We start from the raw sequence: 23,424 nt of genomic DNA on the forward strand, positions 1-23,424 counted from the left end.
CATTGTCTTGTTCTGCTAGGGAGAGTGATCTGTCTCCACTAACACTGTCTTGTTCTGCTAGGGAGAGTGATCTGTCTTCATTAACACTGTCTTGTTCTGCTAGGGAGAGTGATCTGTCTCAACTAACCCTGTCTTGTTCTGCTAGGGAGAGTGATCTGTCTCCACTAACACTGTCTTGTTCTGCTAGGGAGAGTGATCTGTCTCCATTAACACTGTCTTGTTCTGCTAGGGAGAGTGATCTGTCTCCACTAACCCTGTCTTGTTCTGCTGGGGAGAGTGATCTGTCTCCACTAACACTGTCATGTTCTGCTGGGGCGAGTGATCCGTCTCCACTAACCCTGTCTTGTTCTGCTGGGGAGAGTGATCTGTCTCCACTAACACTGTCTTGTTCTGCTAGGGAGAGTGATCTGTCTCCACTAACCCTGTCTTGTTCTGCTAGGGAGAGTGATCTGTCTCCATTAACACTGTCTTGTTCTGCTAGGGAGAGGGATCTGTCTCCACTAATACTGTCTTGTTCTGCTGGGGAGAGTGATCTGTCTCAACTAACCCTGTCTTGTTCTGCTAGGGAGAGTGATCTGTCTCCACTAACCCTGTCTTGTTCTGCTAGGGAGAGTGATCTGTCTCCACTAACCCTGTCTTTTACCTTTAATCTAATTGTGTTTTCTTAAGCTGACTTGAGGCCTGATTTGTTTTCGTCCTGTGTCTGTGTGTGTGTGCGCTTGTGCGTGCAAATGGGTGTGTTTGTTTTACATGTGTTTGTGTATATGCTGAAGTGTTTGTGTGTGTGTCTGCAGACCTCTCCTGAGTGTGCAGCCTCAGTCTGGCAGTGTTCAGATGGCACCACAGGCCCACAGTGCAGGAGGCAGCGCAGCCCGTGCAGCCCTTCGCCCTGCCACAACAACGCCAGCTGTTTAGTCCAGGGAGAGGACTACGTCTGCAGGTGAGACATGGGAGTATATTCAGGATGTAGGTGAGACACATGGCAGTATATTCAGGATATAGGTGAGACACATGGCAGTATATTCAGGATGTAGGTGAGACACATGGCAGTATATTCAGGATGTAGGTGAGACACATGGCAGTATATTCAGGATGTAGCTGAGACACATGGCAGTATATTCAGGATGTAGTTGAGACATGGCAGTATATTCAGGATGTAGGTGAGACACATGGCAGTATATTCAGGATGTAGTTGAGACATGGCAGTATATTCAGGATATAGGTGAGACACATGGCAGTATATTCAGGATGTAGCTGAGACACATGGCAGTATATTCAGGATGTAGGTGAGACACATGGCAGTATATTCAGGATGTAGCTGAGACACATGGCAGTATATTCAGGATGTAGCTGAGACACATGGCAGTATATTCAGCATGTAGGTGAGACACATGGCAGTATATTCAGGATGTAGGTGAGACCCATGGCAGTATATTCAGGATGTAGGTGAGACACATGGCAGTATATTCAGGATGTAGGTGAGACACATGGCAGTATATTCAGGATGTAGCTGAGACACATGGCAGTATATTCAGGATGTAGGTGAGACACATGGCAGTATATTCAGGATGTAGGTGAGACACATGGCAGTATATTCAGGATGTAGCTGAGACACATGGCAGTATATTCAGGATGTAGGTGAGACACATGGCAGTATATTCAGGATGTAGCTGAGACACATGGCAGTATATTCAGGATGTAGTTGAGACATGGCAGTATATTCAGGATGTAGGTGAGACACATGGCAGTATATTCAGGATGTAGTTGAGACATGGCAGTATATTCAGGATATAGGTGAGACACATGGCAGTATATTCAGGATGTAGCTGAGACACATGGCAGTATATTCAGGATGTAGGTGAGACACATGGCAGTATATTCAGGATGTAGCTGAGACACATGGCAGTATATTCAGGATGTAGCTGAGACACATGGCAGTATATTCAGCATGTAGGTGAGACACATGGCAGTATATTCAGGATGTAGTTGAGACCCATGGCAGTATATTCAGGATGTAGTTGAGACACATGGCAGGGATAAAGGTGATTTAAACAAAACTGTAACCTTTATTTAACAAGGCAAGTCAGTTAAGAATACATTCTTATTGACGGCCTACCCCGGCTAAACCCGGACGACGTGATCCAGTGACCTACGCGTCCTGATGGCCCAGTGTTTTAGTTAGAGCATGGGGCTTAGCTAGCAACACCAGGGTTAGAGCATGGGGCTTAGCTAGCAACAGCAGGATTAGAGTAAGGGGCTTAGCTAGCAACACCAGGGTTAGAGCATGGGGCTTAGCTAGCAACACCAGGATTAGAGTAAGGGGCTTAGCTAGCAACACCAGGGTTAGAGCAAGGGGCTTAGCTAGCAACACCAGGGTTAGAGCAAGGGGCTTATCTAGCAACACCAGGGTTAGATCATGCGGCTTAGCTAGCAACACCAGGGTTAGAGCAAGGGGCTTAGCTAGGAACACCAGGGTTAGAGCATGGGGCTTAACTAGCAACACCAGGGTTAGATCATGGGGCTTAGCTAGCAACACCAGGGTTAGAGCAAGGGGCTTATCTAGCAACACCAGGGTTAGATCATGGGGCTTAGCTAGCAACACCAGGGTTAGAGCAAGGGGCTTAGCTAGGAACACCAGGGTTAGAGCATGGTGCTTAACTAGCAACACCAGGGTTGTGGCAGGTAGTCTAGTGGTTAAGAGTGTTGGGCCGATAACCAAAATGTTGCTGGTTCGAATTCCCAAGTTGACTAGATGAAAAATCTGCCGATGTGCTCTTGAGCAAGGCACTTAACCCTCATTGCTACCATAAATCGTTCTGCTAAGTGACTAAAATGTAAATGTACTGTGTTACTGTGAATGTAGGTGCCTAGTTAAATAAGGGTAAAAAATAATAAAGGTCCTAGATAAAAGCGTCTGCTATGCTGTTGCTTCTATCTTCTTCTAATAAGCTCAGGACAGGAAGCATCTTTAATAATAGCTCATTATTTTCCTTTATATACTTCAGATGAGGGCTGGGAATTGCCAGGGACCTCACGATACGATATTATCACAATACTTAGGTGCTGATAGGTGCGATTCTCATGACTCACAATGTATTGCGATTCAAATTTGATATTGCGATTTAATGTTCCAAACATATTGCTCACCATAGTTCTGCTGCAGAGGTATTTAAAAAAACATTTTAAAAAATTTACTTTTATTTAACTAGGCAAGTCAGTTAAGAACAAATTCTTATTTACAATGACGGCCTACCCCAGCCAAACCCTAACCTGGACAACGCTGGGCCAATTGTCCGCCGCCCTATGGGACTCCCAATCACGTCCGGGTCGTGATACAGCCTGGAATCGAACCAGGCTCTGTAGTGACGCCTCTAGCACTGAGATGCAGTGTTTTAGACCGCTGGGCATGAAAATAAAAGTGCTGAAAACATGTTGGCTCAGTATTTAAAGCTGCAATATGTAACTTTTTGGACGACTTGACCAAATTCACATAGAAATATGCATTATAGATCTGTCGTTCTCATTGAAAGCAAGTCTAAAAAGCAGTGGATATGTTCTATGTGCGCTATTTCTATGTTTCCCGTTCAACCGTTTAGTTTTTGTGTCTTTCACTTTCGGTTTTGTACACCAGCTTCAAACAGCTGAAAATACAATATTTTTGGTTATGGAAAATATATTTCACAGCGGTTTAGATTGTACAATGATTCTCTACACAATGACTGCTTGTTTTGTCACATGAACTGAAATTGGACAGACTATTAGAAGTTTTGCAACCAGGAAATGGCGGAGCGATTTCAGCATATTGTACCTTTAACAATAAGACGGAGAACAAGCTGTAGGATGTAGAGGTCGACCGATTAATCGGAATGGCCGATTAATTAGGGCCGATTTCATGTTTTCATAACAATCGGTAATCGGTATTTTATTAGCGGAACGCCTAGCCAATATCCAATGGAACAGCGTGGCGCGAAATACAAAAACCTCAAAAATCAAATCATTTCAATTTCTCAAACATACCACTTTTTTACACCATTTTAAAGATACACTTCTCCTTAATCCAACCACATTGTTCGATTTCAAAAAGGCTTTACAGCGAAAGCAAAACATTAGATTATGTTAGGAGAGTACATAGACCAAAATAACCACACAGCCATTTTCCAAGCAAGGACATGTGTCAATAAAACACAGCTAAATGAAGCACTAACCTTTTTGACGATCTTCATCAGATGACACTCCTAGGACATTATGTTACACAATACATGTATGTTTTGTTCAATCAAGTTCATATTTATATCCAAAAACAGCATTTTACATTGGCGCATGATGTTCAGAAAATGTATTCCCACCAAAAACTTCCGGTGAATTTACAAAAATACTCATCATAAACGTTGACAAAATACATAACAATTATTTTAAGAATTATAGATACAGAACTCCTTTATGCAACTGCTGTGTCAGATTTTAAAATAGCTTTACGGAGAAAGCACATTTTTCAATATTCTGAGTACATAGCTCACCATCACAGTGAGCTATTCAGACACCCGCCAAGTTCGGGTCAACCTAAACTCAGAATTAGTATTCGAAATATGCTCTTACCTTTGCTGATCTTCGTCAGAATGCACTCCCAGGACTGCTACTTCCTCAAGAAATGTTGTTTTTGTTCGAAATAATCCATAGTTATGTCTAAATACCTTCGTTTTGTTCGTGCTTTCAGGTCACTATCCAAAGGCTAACGCGCGAGCGCAATTCGAGACACAAAAAGTAAAAATGTTCCATTACCGTACTTAGAAGCAAGTCAAACGCTGTTTAAAATCAATTTTTATGGTATTTTTAACGTAAAATTGCGATAATATTCCAACCGGACAATAGCGTATTCAGACAATGGAAGCGTAGACAGACAATGGAAGCCTTAGAAAGTGCAACGTAACACCACAGATACTGTAGTTTCGAAAGGGACGAGAAAGAAGAACTACAATTCTCAGATCCTCCACTTCCTGGTTGACTTTTTCTCAGGTTTTTACATTTACATTTTAGTCATTTAGCAGACGCTCTTATCCAGAGCGACTTACAGTAGTGAATGCATACATTTCATTTCATACATTTTGTTTTTTCTGTGCTGGCCCCCCATGGGAATCGAACCCACAACCCTGGCGTTGCAAACACCATGCTCTACCAACTGAGCTACAGGGAAGGCTGCCATATGAGTAATGTTATACTCACAGACACCATTCAAACAGTTTTAGAAACTTCAGAGTGTTTTCTATCCAAACCTATCCATATCAGGTTTAAAAAAAAAAAAAAAAATTGGGTTTTATTATTATTTTTTTCGGGGATTCGTTTTTGCAACCTTACAGTTACTAGTCCAACGCTCTAACCACCTGCCTTACATTGCACTCCACGAGGAGCCTGCATGGCAGGCTGACTACCTGTTACGCGAGGGCAGCAAGAAGCCAAGGTAAGTTGCTAGCTAGCATTAAACTTATCTTATAAAAACTATCAATCTTAACATAATCACTAGTTAACTACACATGGTTGATGATATTACTAGTTTATCTAATGTGTCCTGCGTTGCATATAATCGATGCGGTGCCTGTTAATTTCTCATTGAATCACAGCCTACTTCGACAAATGGGTGTTGATTTAACAAGCACATTTGCGAAAAAAGCACTGTCGTTGCACCAATGTACCTAACCATAAACATCAATGCCTTTCTTTAAAACCAATACACAAGTATATATTTTTAAACCTGCATATTTAGTTAATATTGCCTGCTAACATGAAATTGTGTCACTTATCTTGCGTTTATTGCACGCAGTCAGGGTATATGCAACAGTTTGGGCCGACTGGCTCATTGCGAAATAATTTGCCAGAATTTTACGTAATTATGACATAACATTGAAGGTTGTGCAATGTAACAGGAATATTTAGACTTAGGGATGCCACCCGTTAGATAAAATATGGAACGGTTCCGTATTTCACTGAAAGACAAACATTTTGTTTTCGAGATGATAGTTTCCGGATTCGACCATATTAATGACCTAAGGCTAGTATTTCTGTGTGTTGTTATGTTATAATTAAGTCTATGATTTGATATTTTTCTATAGAGCAGTCTGACTGAGCGTTGGTAGGCACCAGCAGGCTCGTAAGCATTCATTCAAACAGCACTTTCATTCGTTTTGCCAGCAGCTCTTCGCTGTGCTTCAAGCTGTTTATGACTTCAAGCCGGGTGGGTATAAGTTGTGGAACGTTCCAACAGGAATCTATTCCAAAAACTTCGTAAATAACAAGGTTGCCAAAAAACAACGCATACAAAGTTGTATAGCGGCAGAATAAGATACCGGGTAGGGAGTGGTCTATTTCATTGCGTTTTTCACTCATCACGTTTATTCCGAAAAATGTCTGTCGTCACTCTGGTTGCCTATGGACAAACATTAAGAATAAGCTATGTGGTGAGTTGATGCCTATTCGGCAGCTAGTTAGCTAGGTTTGTATGCGTTGCTACTTTGTATGCATTGTTGGTTGGCAACCTTTTACTTTACGTTTTTTGGAACAGATTCCTGTTGGAACGTTCTACAAATTATACCCACCCCTTCAAGCCTATCAACTCACAAGATTAGGCTGGTGTAACCGATGTGAAATGGCTAGCTAATTAGCGGGGTGCGCGCTAATAGCGTTTCAAATGTCACTCGCTCTGAGACTTGGAGTAGTTGTTCCCCTTGCTCTGCATGGGTAACGCTGCTTCGAGGGTGGCTGTTGTCGATGTGTTCCTGGTTCGAGCCCAGGTAGGAGCGAGGAGAGGGACTGAAGCTATACTGTTACACTGGCAATACTAAAGTGCCTATAAGAACATCCAATAGTCAAAGGTATATGAAATACAAATCGTATAGAGAGAAATAGTCCTATAATAACTACAACCTAAAACTTCTTACCTGGGAATATTGAAGACTCATGTTAAAAGGAACCACCAGCTTTCATATGTTATCATGTTCTGAGCAAGGAACTTAAACGTTAGCTTTCTTACATGGCACATATTGCACTTTTACTTTCTTCTCCAACACTTTGTTTTTGCATTATTTAAACCAAATTGAACATGTTTCATTATTTATTTGAGGCTAAATTGATTTTATTGATGTATTATATTAAGTTAAAATAAGTGTTCATTCAGTATTGTTGTAATTGTCATTATTACAAATAAATATATATATATATATTTTTTAAATCGGCCGATTAATCGGTACAGGCTTTTTTGGTCCTCCAATAATCGGCATCGGCGTTGAAAAATCATAATCGGTCGACCTCTAATAGGATGACAAATACCGGAGTTTGGGCGCAGGTACAGCCGGCTAGCGGTTTACTTGGGGTCAAATATCGATATAATATTGTCCAAAAATAAGATCACCATATTTAACTTCTCTAGGGCCAGTGGGACGATTTCGTCCCACCTACGTAACAGCCAGTGGAATCCCGTGGCGCGTTACTCAAATACCTTAGAAATGCTATTACTTCAATTTCTCAAACATATGACTATTTTACACCATTTTAAAGACAAGACTCTCGTTAACCTCTCTGGGCTAGGCGGGACGAATTCGTCCCACCTACGTAACAGCCACTTGCAGCCTGTGGCGCGATTTTCAAAACCTTAAAAATCCTATTACTTCAATTTCTCAAACATATGACTATTTTACAGCTATTTAAAGACAAGACTCTCGTTAATCTAACCACACTGTCCGATTTCAAAAAGGCTTTACAACGAAAGCAAAACATTAGATTATGTCAGCAGAGTACCAAGCCAGAAATAATCAGACACCCATTTTTCAAGCCAGCATATAATGTCACCAAAACCCAGAAGACAGCTAAATGCAGCACTCACCTTTGATGATCTTCATCAGATGACAACCCTAGGACATTATGTTATACAATACATGCATGTTTTGTTCAATCAAGTTCATATTTATATCAAAAACCAGCTTTTTACATTAGCATGTGACGTTCAGAACTAGCATACCCCCCGCAAACTTCCGGGGAATTTACTAACAGTTTGCTAAATTACTCACGATAAACGTTCACAAAAAGCATAACAATTATTTTAAGAATTATAGATACATTACTCCTCTATGCACTTGATATGTCCGATTTTAAAATAGCTTTTCGGATGAAGCACATTTTGCAATATTCTAAGTACATAGCCCGGCATCACAGGGCTAGTTATTTAGACACCCACGCAGTTCAGCCTTCACCAAAATCACATTTCCTATAAGAAAAATGTTCTTACCTTTCTTGTTCTTCGTCAGAATGCAGTCCCAGGACATCTTCTTCAATAACAAATGTAGGTTTGGTCCCAAATAATCCATCATTATATCCAAACAGCGACATTTTGTTCGTGAGTTCTAGACACTATCAGAATGGTAATCCACGGTCACGAGCATAGCGCATGGCGTGACAAAAAATGTCTAAATATTCCATACCGTACTTCGAAGCATGTCAACCGCTGTTTAAAACCAATTTTTATGCCATTTATCTCGTAGAAAAGCGATAATATTCCGACCGGGAATCTGCAATAAACTAAACAGCCGAATTAAAATACTCCACGGGGGCTAATCGCGCACGCGCCTCACTCCATTGTCACCTAATGGGACACTTGAATAAGATGATAATCTGTTTCAGCCTGAGGCTGCCTCGTCAACCTTCATGATTTTCCCGCGTCCTGAGAGCCTATTGGAGCCCTGGGAATTGTCACGTTACAGCTAAGATCCTTACTTTTCAATAAACAGGCCACTGTCAGACAGGCCACTTCCTGCATGAAACCTTGTCAGGTTTTTGCCTGCCATAGGAGTTCTGTTATACTCACAGACACCATTCAAACAGTTTTAGAAACTTCAGGGTGTTTTCTATCCAAACCTGAACAATAATATGCATATTCTAGCTTCTGAGTTGGTGTAGGAGGCAGTTAAAAATGGGCACATATTTTTTCCAAAATTCTCAATACCGTACTTCGAAGCATGTCAACCGCTGTTTAAAATAAATTTTTATGCCATTTTTCTCATAAAAAAGCGATAATATTCCGACCGGGAATCTGCATTTAGGTAAACAGACGAAAGAAAATAAAGCATGGGGTCGACTCGTGAACGCGCCTAAGCCCATTGTCCTCTGATCGGCCACTTGCCAAAAGCGATAATGTGTTGCAGCCTGGGGCTGCCTCGATATCATTCAGCTTTTTCCCGGGCTCTGAGAGCCTATGGGAGCCGTAGGAAGTGTCACGTTACAGCAAAGATCCTCAGTCTTCAATAAACAGAGACAAGAAGAACAAGATCTTGTCAGAGAGGGCACTTCCTGTAAGGAATCTTCTCAGGTTTTTGCCTGCCATATGAGTTCTGTTATACTCACAGACACCATTCAAACAGTTTTAGAAACTTTAGGGTGTTTTCTATCCAAAGCCAATAATTATATGCATATTCTAGTTACTGGGCAGGACTAGTAACCAGATTAAATTGGGTACGTTTTTTATCCGGCCGTGTCAATACTGCCCCCTACCCTCAACAGGTTAACTGAATCGATTCACCCCATCACTACCTCCGATCTGTGGAATGATATTTGTTGGTTATTAACATTCCTACCAAGAATGTATACATTTTCTCCCTTTAAAACTGCGCGCTGGTGATCATGACACAGAGTGATGGCAACGCATAATATTTTATAGGTACTTACCATTTAGGATGGGTGATTTTCAGGCCCTGTTCTTGAGCTATTGTTTCAGCTGTCTCAGGCAATAGTACTCAGAGGATATGAAGGGTAAAGTTCAGGCCAGTCAATACATTCAAATGTCTTCTCTGAGTCAGGTGGGTGCAGAGGTGGATGCAGAGGTGGATGCAGAGGTGGATGCAGAGGTGGATGCAGAGGTGGGCGCAGAGGTGGGCGCAGAGGTGGGCGCAGAGGTGGGCGCAGAGGTGGAAAAGTTACATCGGAACACATTTCATCATTTAATTCAACGTTTTTGAGCAACCTCTTTTTTGGAGAATGCTATATTAGTATTGAATGAGAGTGACCTGATGACGTATGGGAGTTGAATGAGCCTATGACACAGTGTCATGGGTGAATGGTTCTCTAGTGGGAGAGCAAGGGAGGGCAGTGCCCAGATAAATGGGTAATGGTCTCACGGGACCCACAGCTCTCTCTCTCTGTGTGTGTGTGTCCTTTGTGTCTGTCACATGGGACCAACTGCTTTGTGTGTGTGTGTGTGTGTGTGTGTGTGTGTGTGTGTGTGTGTGTGTGTGTGTGTGTGTGTGTGTGTGTGTGTGTGTGTGTGTGTGTGTGTGTGCGTGCGTGCGTGCGTGCGTGCGTGCGTGCGTGCGTGCGTGCGTGCGTGCGTGCGTGCGTGCGTGCGTGCGTGCGTGCGTGCGTGCGTGCGTGCGTGCGTGCGTGCGTGCGTGCGTGCGTGCGTGCGCGTGTGTGTGTCTTTGTGTGTGTGTGTCTTTGTGTGTGTCACATGGGACCAACTGGTAATAACAATGGGAACTTGGTGCAGCCTGACCCTATGACATTATTTCAGAGTCCCATAGCTCAGGATGGGAGATGGGTTCCTAGCAGAGAATGGGACGTGTCTGTCTGTTGGGTAGAGGATAGTGTAGAGAAGGGGACATGTCTGTTTGTTGGGTAGAGGATAGTGTAGAGAAGGGGACGTGTCTGTTTGTTGGGTAGAGGATAGTGTAGAGAAGGGGACATGTCTGTCTGTTGGGTAGAGGATAGTGTAGAGAAGGGGACGTGTCTGTTTGTTGGGTAGAGTATAGTGTAGAGAAGGGGACATGTCTGTTTGTTGTGTAGAGGATAGTGTAGAGAAGGGGACATGTCTGTTTGTTGGGTAGAGGATCGTGTAGAGAATGGGACGTGTCTGTCTGTTGGGTAGAGGATAGTGTAGAGAAGGGGACATGTCTGTCTGTTGGGTAGAGAAGGGGACATGTCTGTATGTTGGGTAGAGGATAGTGTAGAGAAGGGGACATGTCTGTTTGTTGGGTAGAGGATAGTGTAGAGAAGGGGACATGTCTGTTTGTTGGGTAGAGGATAGTGTAGAGAAGGGGACATGTCTGTATGTTGGGTAGAGGATAGTTCAGGCTAGTTGTATTCATGACACTTGAAACTTTAGTGCAAAAGGCCCTGATTTTCACTTTCCTAAAATGTAGATGCTGTAGTCACAATAGCACTTTAGTGCAATGGGGTTTATTTATAGTGATCGCAGTCCATTACCAAAATACATTTGTCAATTGTTAAAAGTACCATGGTTATGTTTGATGAACCATGATACATGTTTCTCAGACTACAGTACTTTTCATTGTTGTGTGGATGTTATAGCTAGACATACAATGTCTTCAGAAAGTATTCACACCCTTGACATTTTCCACATTTTATTATGTTACAGCCTGAATTTATTATTTATTACATTTACATTATTTTGTCACTGGCCTACACACAATACCCTCCTAAATGTCAAAGTGGAATTATGTTTTTACAAATGTTTACAAATTAATTAAAAACGAAAAGCTGAAATAAGAATTCAACCATTTTGTTAAGGCAAGCCTAACTAAGTTCAGGAGTAAAAATGTGCTTACAAGTCACATAATAAGTTGCATGAACTCACTTTGTTTGCAAAAAAAGCAGACATTGAATATCCCTTTGAACATGGTGAATTTATTAACCTCTATGGGACCCCTTCCCGTTCTCATCCCGGTAACGGGATTGCTTGACAATATAGCAAAAATCTAATAATTTCAATTTCTCAAACAATCAAATATTTTACACCATTTGAAAGATAAACATCTCCTTAATCCAACCACGTTGTCCGATTTCAAAGAGGCTTTACGGCAAAAGCATAAAGTTAGATTATGTTAGGACAGTACATTGACAAAACATTACACACAGCTATTTTCAATGCAAAGACAGGCGTCACCAAAAGCAGAAAACCAGCTAAAATGATGCACTAACCTTTGACAATCTTCATCAGATGACACTCCTAGGACATTATGTTAGACAATACATGCATTTTTTGTTCTATCAAGTTCATATTTATATCCAAAAACAGCATTTTACAATGGCGGTGATGTTCAGAAAATATTTATCCTCCAAAACTGCCAGATGAATCTGCGCTACAATTTACAAAATTACTATTCGAAAACATTGGTAAAATATAATAATGTCATTCAAAGAATTATAGATTAACATCTCGTGAATGCATCCGCATTGTCAGATTTCAAAATAACTTTACTGGGAATCACACTTTGCAATAAACGAGGTACTATGCTCAGAAAAATAGGCTAGGCGATACAGGTTAGCGCAATCTTGGAACCATCTAAAATCAAATATACTATTGTAAATATTCACTTACCTTTGATTATCTTCATCAGAAGGCACTTCCAGGAATCCCAGGTCCACAACAAATGTAGTTTTGTTCGAAAAAGTTAATAATTTATGTCCATATAGCTCCTTCTTGTTAGCACGTTCCGAAGGCTACTCAAAATGTACAAAGCGCGCGGGACTTGTCGTGACGAAAGTGAAAAAAAATATTATTTACGTTCGTTCAAACATGTCAAAGGTTGTATAGCATAAATCTTTAGGGCCTTTTTCAATCAGAACTTCAATAATATTCAAGGCGGACGATTGCATTGTCTTACAAAACGTTTCGGAACGAGAGAGTACCCACGGGCACACGCGTCATAGTGGTAATGGCCCTCCCCCTATGACAAACTTTCCAGGACTCTCGTTCGGTCAGTTTTTACAGGAGAAGACTCAAACCACTTTGTAAAGACTGTTGACATCTAGTGGAAGCAGTAGGAAGTGCTACATGTATCCTAATTTACAGTGTGTTTCATAGGCAAAGGCTTGAAAGTGATTCCACACATCAGATTTCCACTTCCTGTTAGGATTTCTCTCAGGGTTTTGACTGCCATATGAGTTCTGTTATACTCACAGACACCATTCAAACGGTTTTAGAAACTTCAGAGTGTTTTCTATCCAAATATACTAATAATATGCATATCCTACGTTCTGAGTTTGAGTAGGAGGCAGTTTAATATGGGCACATATTTCTTCCGAAATTGTCAATACTGCCCCCTCGACCGATTATGATTTTTCAACGCCGGTACCGATTATTGGAGGACCAAAAAAAGCCGATACCGATTAATCGGCCAATTTTTTACTTTTATTTTTATTTACATTTACATTTAGATTACATTTTAGTCATTTAGCAGACGCTCTTATCCAGAGCGACTTACAGTAGTGAATGCATACATTTCATACATTTTTTTTCAGTACTGGTCCCCCGTGGGAATCGAACCCACAACCCTGGCATTGCAAACACCATGCTCTACCAACTGAGCCACACGGGACTTTATTCGTAATAATAACAATTACAACAATACTGAATGAACACTTATTTTAACTTAATATAATACATAAATACTATCAATTTATTCTCAAATAAATAATGAAACATGTTCAATGTGGTTTAAATAATGCAAAAACAAAGTGTTGGAGAAGAAAGTAAAAGTGCAATGTGTGCCATGTAAAAAAGCTAACGTTTAAGTTCCTTGCTCAGAACATGAGAACATATGAAAGCTGCTGGTTCCTTTTAACATGAGTCTTCAATATTCCCAGGTAAGAAGTTTTAGGTTGTAGTTATTATAGGACTATTTCTCTCTATACGATTTGTATTTCATATACCTTTGACTATTGGATGTTCTTATAGGCACTTTAGTATTGCCAGTGTAACAGTATAGCTTCCGTCCCTCTCCTCGCTCCTACCTGGGCTCAAACCAGGAACACATCGACAACAGCCACCCTCGAAGCAGCGTTACCCATGCAGAGCAAGGGGAACAACTACTCCAAGTCTCAGAGCGAGTGACGTTTGAAACGCTATTAGCGCGCACCCGGCAAACTAGCTAGCCATTTCACATCGGTTACACCAGCCTAATCTTGGGAGTTGATAGGCTTGAAGTCATAAACAGCGCAATGCTTAAAGAATTGCGAAGGGCTGCTGGCAAATGCACGAAAGTGCTGTTTGAATGAATGCTTACAAGCTTGCTGGTGCCCACCACCGCTCAGTCAGACTGCTCTATCAAATAACAAATCATAGACTTAATTATAATATAATAAACACACAGAAATACGAGCCTTAGGTCATTAATATGGTCGAATCCGGAAACTATCATCTCGAAAACAAAACGTTTATTTTTTCAGTGAAATACGGAACAGTTCCGTATTTTATCTAACGGGTGGCATCCCTAAGTCTAAATATTCCTGTTACATTGCACAACCTTCAATGTTATGTCATAATTACATAAAATTCTGGCAAATTAGTTCGCAACGAGCCAGGTGGCCCAAACTGTTGAATATACCCTGACTCTGCGTGCAATGAACGCAAGAGAAGTGACACAATTTCACCTGGTTAGTATTGCCTGCTAACCTGGATTCCTTTTAGCTAAATATGCAGGTTTAAAAATATATACTTCTGTGTATTGATTTTAAGAAAGGCATTGATGTTTATGGTTAGGTACAGTCGTGCAACGATTGTGCTTTTTTCGCAAATGCGCTTTTGTTAAATCATCCCCCGTTTGGCGAAGTTGGCTGTCTTTTTAGGAAGAAATAGTATTCACACAGTTCGCAACGATCCAGGTGGCCCAAACTGCTGCATGTACCCTGACTCTGTTGCAAGAGGTGACACATTTTCCCTAGTTAAAAGAAATTCATGTTAGCAGGCAATATTAACTAAATATGCAGGTTTAAAAATATATACTTGTGTATTGATTTTAAGAAATACATTGATGTTTATGGTTAGGTACACGTTGGAGCAACGACAGTCCTTTTTCCCGAATGCGCACCGCATCGATTATATGCAACGCAGGACAGGCTAGATAAACTAGTAATATCATCAACCATGTGTAGTTAACTAGTGATTATGATTGATTGATTGATTGATTGATTGTTTTTTATAAGATAAGTTTAATGCTAGCTAGCAACTTACCTTGGCTTCTGACTGCATTCGCGTAACAGGCAGGCTCCTCGTGGAGTGCAATGTAAAGCAGGTGGTTAGAGCGTTGGACTAGTTAACCGTAAGGTTGCAAGATTGAATCCCCAAGCTGACAAGGTAAAAATCTGTCGTTCTGCCCCTGAACAAGGCAGTTAACCCACCGTTACTAGGCCGTCATTGAAAATAAGAAAGAAAATCAAAAGCAAATCGGTGGCCAAAAATATCGATTTCCAATTGTTATGAAAACTTGAAATCGGCCCTAATTAATCGGCCATTCCGTTTAATCGGTCGACCTCTACTTTGGATGGTGTGCCAATACACCCAGTCACTACAAAGAATCAGGCATCCTTCATAACTCGGTTGCCAGAGAGGAAGGAAACCGCCCATGGTGATTTCACCATGAGACCAATGGTGTTTTTAAAACATTAAACAGAGTTTAATGGTTGTGATATGAGAAAACTGAGGATTGATCAACAGCATTGTAATTACTCCACAATACTAACCTAAATAACAGAGTGAAAAGAATGAAGCCTGTACAGAATACATATATTCAACATACATCCTGTTTGCAACAAGGAACTGAAGTAATACTGCAAAAAATGTGTCAAAGAAATTCACCTTTTGTTCTAAATTCAAAGCGTTATGTTTCTGGCAAATCCAACACCTCACTGAGTATCACTCTTCATGTTTTCCAGAATGGTGGTGGCTGCATCATCTTATGGGTATGCTTACACATGTTATGCTATAGCCTACCCTGATAAAGGATGTTATATCTTACACATGTTACGGTATATCCTACCCTGATTAAGGCTCTTTGGCAGAAGCGTTGGTCAAATAAATCCACAGCGAGGAGAGACGAGTGTGTGACTTTGTTTTTCAGCTCTACCACACCATGATCGTCTTGTCTGCATCTCCTCCTCTGTCCTTATTATTATCAGTGGTCTGGTCTACATATCATGCCAGGTGTTATTGATACGTCTGACAGCCAGTTGCTCTCCTCCTCTCCTCTGCAGGTGCCTGCCAGGGTTTTCCGGGAAGAGCTGTGAAGTGGTAATAGACTACTGCAGTCTGCTCAGTGTCAACTGTCTGCACCAGGGACTGTGCCTCAGCGTAATTGGTGGATATAATGTAAGTCAGCCAATAGGTGAGGCCTAATGAAATGTGGGAAAGGCAAAAAAAAAGGTTTGATATGATGAGCCATAGTTTATTAGTGGGCTGCTTGGACAGGGGAGTGTTCTGCCCTCTACACATCAGAGAAAACACCCTGGGGCTATTAGGAATGTTTTACAATAGACTACAGTAACCATTAGTGTATAGACTTGCCTGCGTTCCAAATGGCTCCCTAGTACCTATATAGTGCACTATTTTTGGCCATTTTGGCCTCGTCCTTTCCACTCTATGTTCAAAACAAGTGGCATGTTTTGTGTAGTGATTTAGTATGTCTAGTATAGGGGCACCTTGTACCTCAGTTCAGGTTAGTGCACATTCGGGAGTTATTTTGTTTTTATAACACGAACAACCGATGAACACCACTATGGTATGCCAATGTCGGGTAATAAAACGACAGGCAACTGGTAGACGTTAAAGGAATAGTGCGAGATTTTGGTAATGAAGCCTTTTTTACCCAGAGTCAGGTGAACTCGTGGATTCCATTATTTTTGTCTGCGTGCAGTATAAAGGAAGTTGGAGGTAGTTTTGCGAGCTGTTTCCAGTCACTGCGCTAACACTAGTTAGCAATGGCTCGTAAAACAACCTCAAACTTCCTTCATTGCCAAAATTGCACACTATCCCTTTAACCCTCATCTATTTATTTATTTATTTATTACATATTTAGAAACTATCAGTTTCTCACTTTTCATTTCTATTATTTTTGCCACATGATTTATAAACTTGTTTTCTTGCCACTGTTTCAATATCGTTTTGCTGTCACACAATTTCAGCTGTAAACTTTGAATAATGTGCCAAGCAGCCCATTTTATCGACTTGTTTCTAAGAATATTTACATTTGAGATAGTAGATGGCTATGTATTGATAATTTTATGTCGATATTTGTTTATTTAATGTATTATAGTGTTAAGTTCTAGATATGATGATAAAAGGTAAAACCTTCACAAAATATTGTATCTATTTATACACTGCTCAAAAAAATAAAGGGAACACTTAAACAACACAATGTAACTCCAAGTCAATCACACTTCTGTGAAATCAAACTGTCCACTTAGGAAGCAACACTGATTGACAATACATTTCACATGCTGTTGTGCAAATGGAATAGACAACAGGTGGAAATTATAGGCAATTAGCAAGACACCCCCAATAAAGGAGTGGTTCTGCAGGTGGTGACCACAGACCACTTCTCAGTTCCTATGCTTCCTGGCTGATGTTTTGGTCACTTTTGAATGCTGGCGGTGCTTTCACTCTAGTGGTAGCATGAGACGGAGTCTACAACCCACACAAGTGGCTCAGTTAGTGCAGCTCATCCAGGATGGCACATCAATGCGAGCTGTGGCAAGAAGGTTTGCTGTGTCTGTCAGCGTAGTGTCCAGAGCATGGAGGCGCTACCAGGAGACAGGCCAGTACATCAGGAGACGTGGAGGAGGCCGTAGGAGGCCAACAACCCAGCAGCAGGACCGCTACCTCCGCCTTTGTGCAAGGAGGAGCAGGAGGAGCACTGCCAGAGCCCTGCAAAATGACCTCCAGCAGGCCACAAATGTGCATGTGTCTGCTCAAACGGTCAGAAACTGCAAGATGAAGGCATTGATGCTATGGACTGGCCCGCCCGTTCCCCAGACCTGAATCCAATTGAGCACATCTGGGACATCATGTCTCGCTCCATCCACCAACGCCACGTTGCACCACAGACTGTCCAGGAGTTGGCGGATGCTTTAGTCCAGGTCTGGGAGGAGATCCCTCAGGAGACCATCCGCCACCTCATCAGGAGCATGCCCAGGCATTGTAGGGAGGTCATACAGGCACGTGGAGGCCACACACACTACTGAGCCTCATTTTGACTTGTTTTAAGGACATTACATCAAAGTTGGATCAGCCTGTAGTGTGGTTTTCCCCTTTAATTTTGAGTGTGACTCCAAATCCAGACCTCCATGGGTTGATAAATTGGATTTCCATTGATTATTTTTGTGTGATTTTGTTGTCAGCACATTCAACTATGTAAAGAAAAAAGTATTTAATAAGATTATTTCATTCATTCAGATCTAGGATGTGTTATTTTAGTGTTCCCTTAATTTTTTTGAGCAGTGTATTTTATCATATCGTCAACGCAAACTTGTCAATGTGGGGTTTAACTATCTACTGTCAAAGTCGATAAAATGGGCTGCTTGGCACATTATTCAAAGTGTACAGCTGAAATTGAATGTGACAGCAAAACGATATTGAAACAGTGGCAAGAAAACAAAGTATATTAATCATGTAACACAAAATATAGATATTTAAATCTCCAAAACAAAAATCATAACATGATTACAGGTTTCCTATGGGTGGTGATTAGGGGTTATCCATGGACATGAACATTGTTGATCATAGGTATTAAAGTATATCTATGTATCACACTTCCTAAATGTACAGACATCTGTTTTCTGAATCTATCCCATGGATTATACTCTAGTCTCATTTAAAGTAAAGGACATTCAATAAAATCTGCTTGGTCTAACGCTGTCATGATATAGATGATTGAGCATTTATTCTATCTGACTACTACATTGCTTATACATTACCATTTGTTTGCAGAAAATGTCAAATTAAAATAAAACATTGAGCAAATGTGAGTATGATGCTAATGAGAGAGCCGTCAGTTAAAATCGGATTCTATGACGTCTTCTGAAGCCATAAAACCATTTCACAACCATAAAATACCCAAATTGTGCCCACTTCATCATAATCCTGCATCGGAAGGCACCTGAAACCAGGCTGTAATGCCCATGGCCCTTAGCTCCTAATTATCCCCCATCAGTCCTGGTCTGTTGCTTTAGATCATTTAGAAGGCTCTGGGGCTGCATCCGAAATGCCACCCTATTCCCTATGTAGTGTATGGGCTCTGGTCAAAAATAGTGCACTATGTAGGGAATAGGGTGCCATTGGCATCTGACTCTGAGCTGCAGGACTGTTTAAAGCTGCCTGTGTTGCTGTGTGTGGATTTCTCTTGCTCCAATCAGTGTCAGTCATAATCAAGACATTGACACTAGTCTGGCGTAATGAGCCATCTCCTTTGCAATTTCTTGATCTGCTACCCCCTGGGGAAATGATGAGGTCGTTTTGTCAGGTCAATTTGGGCTGTTGTCCATTAGATGCGCTGACTGTGTCCTGAAGTTGCCCTCTTTATTCAGTGTAGACTGAAGAGGTACTGGCGTTCACGTCGTAGAACCAAATGAAACCTTCTAATTAGTAAGAACAGAGATACCGTACGCTACCCATCAGCACTTGGATCTGCTGTTAAATGAAACTTTAGTTAAATTAGTGTTGAGATGCACAATGTGAACCGGTCAACTCACTGCCATTGTAGGTTTCCCTGGTATGGATTTCATCAGGAAGTTGCCTTAGTGTAGAGGCATAGAGCTCACCAGTTAAGTCTTAAAAACAGAAATGAAACTTCAGCCATTCCTATGTGGGAAAGAATGGCGTTTTGGGGTCAACCCAAAAAATAAGGTCTGAGGTTAACACAGGCTTAGGAGAACTTATATGTTTTGTTCTATAAGATAATATCAGTCAGTTAACATGACCTTTATGAGTTATGAAGCCTTTATGTGCTTATATATACTTAAAGTTCCACAAAAAGGTACGTTAGCTGATGAAGATTATTTCATAGAACAAACGTATAGGATCTCCTAAGCCTGTGTTTACCACAGAACTTATTTTCAGAGTTTATAAAAACAAAACTCCAAAACCCCATTAATTTCCCCAGAGGCTTTGGCCAACGAACTGGTGCGGAGTTAGCCACCATTTATGCCTACAAAAAGACGACATTACTATTGCTTTCTATTGGTAACCTGCATGGCAGTATGTTGTGTAGAATGTACATTACTCCAAAAAACTAATTTAACCCTTATAATTGGCAGTAAAATATGCGATGCATACCACTGCAGTAGGAGTATACAGGATGTAGTCCAATAACAGACCTGGTTAGTATGGATTTACAAGACCAGATTGGTGATTGTGTTTGTCTGCAGATCAATGATTACTGGTTCATCTCTTCCTCACAGTGTCTCTGTGCTCCTGGATGGATAGGGGAGTTCTGTCAGTATGGAGGGAACGCCTGCTTGATCTACCCAGACAGCTGTATGAATGGGGCCACCTGCATCACCTCAAGTCAACCTACGGCTCCCCCACAGTACAGATGTATCTGTAGCCCTGGTTACACAGGTAAGGGAAAGTGAAAGGTGGATACCTAGTCAGTTGTACAACTGAATGCCTTCAACTGAAATGTGTCTTCCACCTTTAACCCAACCCCTCTGAAACAAAGAGGTGCAGGAGTCATTTAACCCAACCCTTCTGAATCAGAGAGGTGCAGGAGTCATTTAACCCAACCCCTCTGAATCAGAGAGGTGCAGGAGTCATTTAACCCCTCTGAATCAGAGAGGTGCAGGAGTCATTTAACCCAACCCCTCTGAATCAGAGAGGTGCAGGAGTCATTTAACCCAACCCCTCTGAATCAGAGAGGTGCAGGAGTCATTTAACCCAACCCCTCTGAATCAGAGAGGTGCAGGAGTCATTTAACCCCTCTGAATCAAAGAGGTGCAGGAGTCATTTAACCCAACCCCTCTGAATCAAAGAGGTGCGGGGGGCTTAATCAACATCCAGTGGGTTAACTGCCTTGTTCAGGGGCAGAACGACAGATGTTTACCTTGTCAGCTCGTGGATTCGATCCAGCAACCTTTCGGTTACTGGCCCAACGCTCTGACCACTAGGCTACCTGCCGCCTACTGCGTTAAGTATACACATGTTTGGTTGTTTTCACTGCAACTTCCTTGGTAGGTTGAGAAATACAAATTATACACTTCTTCTGAGTTTTATGTAAAAGTCATTTTACTGTAGTGTTTATTTTGGAAAATATTTTGATACTCTATAAGGATGCACTATTTTCAGAGTATTGATCACTACATATAACTTTAAATATTAAGTTATTTTGCCGTTTTAAGAGAAACGTTTGTACATTGAAGTGCATATTGGATACTACTGGTCTTAGATCTGCAGTATCCTATCACACGTTTAATACAGTGTTTCTCCTCATGTGTTTGGATCTGCAGTATCCTATCACACGTTTAATACAGTGTTTCTCCTCATGTGTTTGGATCTGCAGTATCCTATCACACGTTTAATACAGTGTTTCTCCTCATGTGTTTGGATCTGCAGTATCCTATCACACGTTTAATACAGTGTTTCTCCTCATGTGTTTGGATATGCAGTATCCTATCACACGTTTAATACAGTGTTTCTCCTCATGTGTTTGGATCAGCAGTATCCTATCACACGTTTAATACAGTGTTTCTTCCTCCTCTCCACATGCCATCTGCTGAATGTGTTGGAGGCCATAGTTCATGTTCTTCCCAAATTAATATTGTTGCCCTAAGGCGTGTCTTTCCCGTTATAAGGCGTGTCATTCCCGTTATAAGGCGTGTCATTCCCGTTATAAGGCGTGTCTTTCCCGTTATAAGGCGTGTCTTTCCCGTTATAAGGCGTGTCATTCCCGTTATAAGGCGTGTCATTCCCGTTATAAGGCGTGTCTTTCCCGTTATAAGGCGTGTCATTCCCGTTATAAGGCGTGTCATTCCCGTTATAAGGCATGTCATTCCCGTTATAAGACGTGTCATTCCCGTTATAAGGCGTGTCATTCCCGTTATAAGGCGTGTCATTCCCGTTATAAGATGTGTCATTCCCATTGTTCATCTTTTCACAATGCCTCTCCAAGTGGATTATTCCATATTCTGCGTTATTTTGTCTAAAATATGAAAGGCAGACGGAGGTTGCAGGACATTTCTTCATTGAACCTGCCTACCAAGGAAAGCAACAAGATATTGTCTAATACATCAATACTATAAGCAGCAGCTATTGGAGTCATTTAACCACTTCTATCCACCCTAAAGGAAAAACATTAACAAATATAGGTTCTCTTAGATATGATAAAAATGAAACAAATACTTTTTTTTTTAACTATTTTTAAGTGCAAAAGCGTAATCCTTGGGTTCGACCAAAAAAGTAATTAACTTTACAGAAACATTTCAATACAATTTTAGACTCATGTCATTTGATAGTTAATGATGCTCCTTGTTTATTCTAAACCTGTACAAAAAGCTGGATGCCATGAAAAGTCATTTTTCAATTTGTTTCAATCATCATACACTATTCATTTCTGGGTCCATTAACCAAATTCCAAATATTTTAGACTCTGTTGAAAAGAGTTTTCGAGGAATACTAGTAAACAAGTCTTTAGATTATAACTTTCATGTGTTTTCCTCTGGTGTTCAACAATGCACATCTTATCGATATATGTTTAATTTGGAACCCAAAAGTAGAATTCAATTCAAATATCTAGTTCTCCATCATACATACAGCAGCCTAAACCAAACCACAACCCCTCAGAAGAAACAAGTGGCTCTCTTCATTTCATGTCTTTCGTCTTTGGTCCCTCTCAATCCTGTCAGCAGAACCTCAGTCCCCATCTTAGCTGACACACTCACACCTGTCACTCCGATAAATCCTTACATAGCATTACATGAGCTAGGGCTTTTTTTGTGCTACGCCAGGCTCAAATATCTGTTGCCACTTCGTTGATGGGAAATTGTCTCTCACAATGTGGCAGCACCTCAGTGACTGATGGAACCCTTCACTCCGAGGCGTCCATGCCAAGTGGAACCCTATTCCCTATTTAGGGAACTACTTTTGACCAGGGCCAATAGGGCTCCTCCTGGTCATAAGTAATGTACTATGCAGGGAAAAGGCTGCAATTTGTGACACAGCCCTAGGCATCCAGGGATCCCTTTTTCGATGTGGAATTATGAAGCGTTGAAGCGGGCGGACTTTCAGAAGGCCCGTTTAATTTCAGAACCCGTCTCAAAGCCCCTCAGGACCAGTCTGTCTGGAGTAGATCAAACATTTCTGAGTGCATTGCTCAAGCCCCTGATATTTAAGTTTTTTTATTCAGACTAGAAAAATATGAACTTGCGGCCGATGGTATAAGCATTTATGAAATGCTCACGTACTGCAGATATACGGGTTATGAATGGGTTATGAATGTGTCATAAGGTCCCTATGTAGGTACCCTTCGTATAAAGTGTTACCCTTTATTCTTAGGGAAACTGTACAGACATTGGAGGCATTTTTCACCTTGCATGGCTTTATAGTTTTTTCCCCCAGACGCATATCAAGGGTTTATTTTCTTTTTCCAGGCAGGCAGACAAGGT

Source organism: Salmo salar, chromosome 18 (assembly GCF_965601325.2).
Source record: "Salmo salar chromosome 18, fSalSal1, whole genome shotgun sequence".
NCBI classification, from domain to species: Eukaryota; Metazoa; Chordata; class Actinopteri; order Salmoniformes; family Salmonidae; genus Salmo; species Salmo salar.